Source organism: Triticum dicoccoides, chromosome 5B (genome assembly GCF_002162155.2).
Source record: "Triticum dicoccoides isolate Atlit2015 ecotype Zavitan chromosome 5B, WEW_v2.0, whole genome shotgun sequence".
NCBI lineage: Eukaryota > Viridiplantae > Streptophyta > Magnoliopsida > Poales > Poaceae > Triticum > Triticum dicoccoides.
In genome coordinates, this window is record NC_041389.1 from 498,804,033 (window position 1) to 498,809,296 (window position 5,264).

Sequence of the window (5,264 nt, forward strand, 5' to 3'; positions counted from 1 at the left end):
ATTGGGGTCCGGCGGCTGGTGCGGCTGGAGGCAGGGAGACGAGGGGAAGCTAGGGTTCGAGGGAGGGAGGGAGACCGGTGGGGTGGGGAGGGGGTGGGAGGGGACGAAAAAACCGGCGAAAAAAAACCAACGAAAAAAAATCAGACGAAAATGGTGGGACGAAAATAAAACCCGGAACGCGACCTACCAACTGAGACATTAGGAGTAGCAAAAAAACAACGTAGTAGCAAAATCCTGCTACGGTTGCAGGAAAATATCATTGTCGTCGTCGCGAGGTCCGAGCTCCGCCTGATGGATGTAGCAAAAAGCTTCGCCGGTAGTAGCAAAATTCAACTATGGTTGCAGCTTCCTCTTGTTGTGCAGTGCCTTTGAAGCTTTCTATGTCTATGGTTGACGCTTTTTTGAATGGCCGTCGAAGCTTTTTTAGGTGATGGTTGCAACACTTCTATACGCAGGTGGATCCGGGCATGGCGGACAGGCAGCTATGGCGGGCGCCGAGGGAGCGCCTGGCCGCCGGCGATGGAGCTTGTGGTGGCCCAGTCGCTGACCGGGAGGAGGAGGGGAGGGGATGCGCGCGCTTGAAGGCTGTAGGTAGGGGATGGATCTGGCCATGGCAGCAGGCAGCCATGGCGGCCGGCGAGGGAGCGCCTCGCCGCCGGCGATGGAGTTCGTGGAGGCCCAGTCACGGCTCGGAGGAGGGGAAGGTGCGCGTACGTAGGCTTAAGGTAGGGGATGAAGACGCATAAGGAAGAAGGCGGGGATGCGCGAGGCCGCTGCACGGGCGCGTTTGCCAGCGTGGCGTGCGAACCGGCCGAAAGTTCGGCCGGCGCACCGCGCCCAAACGTTTCCCATGGAAAAAGGTACAAACCCAAGGAACGAACAAAGCTCTCTACATGCTCTCTTGAGGTTTTCTAAAAAAAAAAAACTCTCGTGAGGTGAGGCGTACATCTGTCTCGCAAGAAGCGAGATAAAAACCCACTCTATACTAGTAGACTGCCCGTGCGTTGCCACGGGCTCTTGAAATAGTTTGCAAGAGCTACATATTAACTTTCTAAGGTCTCGCCCCGCCGTAGATTCGGACCCCCATCACTGATTCCACCCCACCTAGGTCGCCGCCTGCCGCCGTGCTGCCCCATCGCGTTCGCCTCCACTCCGGCCACCCCGACCCTGCCCACCTCCTCTCCGGCCGCCTCCGCCTCCGGTCCATCCTCCGCCCGGCCCCGCTCCGTCCGCCTCCTCTCCGGCCCTGCTTCGTCCGCCTCCTCTCCGATCCGTCCGCCGTCCCTCTCCGTCCGCTTCCGCCCCGCGCCGCACGCCACCGCCCCGCTCCGTCCGCCTCCGCCCCGCGCAGCACGTCGCCGCCCCGCTCCCCGCTCGGCCGCCGCCCGCTCCCCGATGGCGCCGAAGAAGACGCCGAAGGGAAAGTCTGTTTTCTTCGGCATGAGGGCGAAGCCCCCCGGGAACTTCGGACTGGAGTTCTTCGATGTCGGGCAGCGTTGGTGGCTCAGCACGTATCCCACCGCCGATGAGGCCGCTCGTGCCTACGACGTGGCGGTGTGGCGTGCCGGACGGCCGAATACGGACCTAAACTTCCTGGAGGTCGAGTCCCAGGCGGTGGTGAAGTGGCTCGTGCCGCAGGGCATCCGGATGGAGGAGATGCCGGCTAAGAAGGCGAAGAAGAAACCGGCAGTTGTTGTCGCTCCCGGCGAGAGCGACGAGGCGATGATGGCTTGGTTTGCGTGATTTGCAATTTGCTGCAAAGCCATCTCTAATGAAATGCTATTTGCTACATTTTTAAATAGGAAAATTATTCCGATCAGCCAGCCATAACTCAACGGACAATCTCTAATGAAATGCTATTTGCTACATTTTTTAAATAGAAAAATTATTCCGATCAACCAGCCATAACTCAACAGACCAATCCGAACCCACATTTTCTAAAGTAAAAAAATATATTTTCCTTGATAGATCAAGATGCCAAAGTGTCGTTTGCCCGACTGCTATGTACAGCTTCACACGAGCAAATTATTTTTCAAATCAAGGAATTAAGGAAAGGAAGAATATCATGATGTTCGTGGCACTTGCCAGGTCTGCCATGCTACCATGGCATCGTCTTTTTAGTCTCTACCCACATGCCGAGTTGAGAAATAATCTTCAGATATACCCACTGCTAACACACTCTTTCTCATATGTTTGAACGTGTCCGGACATCAAATGGACTCCCAGCAGGCTCCCAAAATTCAACCATCTAGACATTTTAGGCTCCCCTGAATCTAGACCATATGTGCGAGAGAAACGTGGTTGTCCAGATTATCCGTCATGTTATCTTCAAAACGCATGCCAACACAAAAAACCACCCCGCGATGCACCCTTCCCATTTCCTGTCGAAATCTGCCCTTCACGCTCGGTTTCCCTCTGTAGCAAGGCATTTCTCGCTGGAGTCCTCTTCTTTAAAACCGGATAATGCCCACCTCACCTTCACTATGGTGCCCTCTCTCCTTCACACCGTGCTTCCCCACGGACCGCCGAGAAGTCCCCTACCAACCACTCAACTCTCTGCCTTGATCCCCTCCCGTAGTAGTGCTAACGTGTTACACCTCATCGGCTCGCCCTACCATAGCCGCCTCCTTTGTTGGCTCAGTGCCCCCTCCCCCTCGTCTTCTCCGACACCGCCGTTCTTTGACAAATCACCAAATCATGTGAAGTTACAACTTACAAGTGGCATCGAAATTGTGCCATATAAGTTACATGTATTTAGAGAACATTTGAACAAAGAGAAATGTGAAGCTGTGGATTCTAGTTGATAGCTATACCCAAAAAATGGATTCTAGTTGATAGCTATACCCAAAAAATGGCTAACTGTTGGTATTCCGGCAAAGTGGTGGCCATGCATCCCTCTATCCACAGTCTGGCAACTGAGCTAGGTCACATTTTAATCAAAACACACAGAACAAATTATGAATTTCTTGAAGTCTTGAACCGACCATTGAGCATTCATTCAACTTCATAACCATATACTACGTATATTTGTTTTACTAAAGCAATGACCAGAACACTACTTTGTCACTTTTATATAATATATAATGCAATGAAAATGTTAACAAAAGATGCATGTTCCATGCATGACAAGTCACAAACTTTTAATCAAAACTCCCTCGAAGTGAATGTCGTTCAAGCGACCAACCCTGGGTTGATGACAGGTTGGCCGGCGACAAATACCTCAGGAAATAGTCCTTTTGGAATTTTAGGCTAGCCCTTGGCTTACCCTTTTTACTTACTCTCTTTCTCAGCTGTAATAGGAAATACGTTTTACAACCAGACACCAGCACAATTTTGTCAGAAGAAAGCTCTAACCATAGAAATGTCTGAATGGAGAACTGCAGAGGAACATAGTTCCAATCTCTTGGAGAAATCCTCTTGGCATCAAGCAACAAGGATGTTTGGAAAGGTGTAGTTCCAAGCATTAAGCAAGGTCCAAGACTTTTCCATCATTTTCTAACCATGGAGTTCAAAAGTCAAGCAACAGAAAAAGAACCGGTAGGCAGCCAAAGAAAATCTCTTGTTAGAAGGTTCACCTTTTCATTTCAGGCATGCACATCCAAAACGAATATATGTCCACCAACTCGTTAAAATTGCCAGTGAAGAGTTCGGGTGCCATAAACTCTGATTTGCCTGCATTTTTGTAGAATGGTTGTTAGTACATAAATTCCTAAAAAGGCGATTTCTTGAAGCAAAGTTATTGTGTGTGTGTGTGTCTTATCCTTACGAGTATATCCACAGTAAACACAATAGGTATATTTTGGCTCAACACAACAAAGATCATCACCATCAACTATAAGCATAACCGTCCATTGCAATGGGAGTCAAAAAAATTGCCACAACAGTACAAGGTCCAATCCAACCATGAAGTCCCAAAAAAAGAGGAAATAAAACAAGGAATCTGGAATGTTATGGCCAATGACAGATTTTAATAACTCAAAAGAAAGTCCCGATCTTTCCAAATCAAACAGAGACTGGACCACTTAAAAAACAGTAAATTATTGTATTGTCACAACAAACCGGATAGAACAATCAAGCGATTGGAGCAAGATTCACGTGAGGAAACATAGGAGAGTTCATCACCTGTCTCGATGCATCTGCTTGAGGTTATCGTTGGTGCTCCATGCGAACTCCGGCTTTATTTAGTAACCTACTGACTGAATGATAATGCTGACTCGTTTGAGAAATTGTCGGTATTATCTGCGTAGTAAAATGCCACTACTATTTAAGGAACGAATTTCCCTTTCTTAGTTCGCCCATTGGCTCAGAAAAAGGAAGCTTAAAATATTTGATGTCTAGATCAACCGGGGAACAATATAAGCTTCAGTATAGACTGAAACAATAAAGCTTCTTTAACCATGGACGTACGTTTTCATTATAAGCAATGCTCAACATGTAGTTCTCATTTTCATTATCTAAACCTTGATGTACCAAGAATTACAATAATTCGCAAAGAACTTACAGGTAAGCACATAGCTAATCAATATAGGTACTACCGAGAGTTTATCAGTTCTGTTTTCTAAACGGTGTAGCAAATAGCTCTATCTCACAATTGCTCGTGTTCTACCCAAGGCTTTGAGATGATAGGTTCAGATAAAAAATCCAAGTGCTGAGTACCAAATTCTTTGAGAACACATATAAGAGAAACTTAGATACCTGTGAACTCCAAATGCACGAAATGCCCGAACAACAAATCAATTCTTTAGAATCTGCAGAAGCAAGAGCACAAAAAATTGTATTATTAGGTTTAATTATGAGAGGAAGATGCAAGGAACCATCTGAATCAAATTTTATTTGTCATCAGTCCTAAGTCGAGCTAGATCTTGTTGTCTTGGCTGCTGCATTCCACGACCATTATCTCGAATTGGTGCAAACAGAACAGACTCTAATTAGAACAGAGAAGAAGAAATCAGAGATATATCATGGCAAGTGAAGACCTGAAGAACACAAACCACAAGCGAAGACATTGAGTATTCCAGGCGCGATCACCATGATGTCTTTGCGAAACGAAGACTATTTCAAAAAACCACCAGAGCAAATCATGGTTAAATCAAGATTATTTTGAAAAACCACCAAAGGAAATCAAACAACCCAGAAAGTACAACAAGACGCGGCACGCAATTGATAATCTCTCCTACTTAAATTCAGTCAAGTAGAAGCATGCTACCTAGCCCTTGAATCCCTCATATTTAAATTTGCATGCAAGGCATATGCAACAACAATAT

General features: G+C 47.1%; 1 long non-coding RNA gene across 2 annotated transcripts; it reads right to left on the minus strand.

The window, feature by feature from the left end:
- Positions 1-2,536: 2,536 nt before the first annotated feature.
- Positions 2,537-5,254, minus strand: LOC119311136. 2 transcript variants are annotated; one of them, XR_005150890.1, is made up of 5 exons: positions 4,977-5,254; positions 4,696-4,748; positions 4,123-4,239; positions 3,576-3,672; positions 2,537-3,495 (listed from the first exon to the last, which is right to left on the minus strand). It is a non-coding gene; the product is annotated as an uncharacterized LOC119311136 (long non-coding RNA). The 2 variants fall into 2 exon arrangements; XR_005150889.1 differs by having other exon boundaries at positions 2,538-3,495; positions 4,696-5,254.
- Between the last annotated feature and the right edge of the window lie 10 nt (positions 5,255-5,264).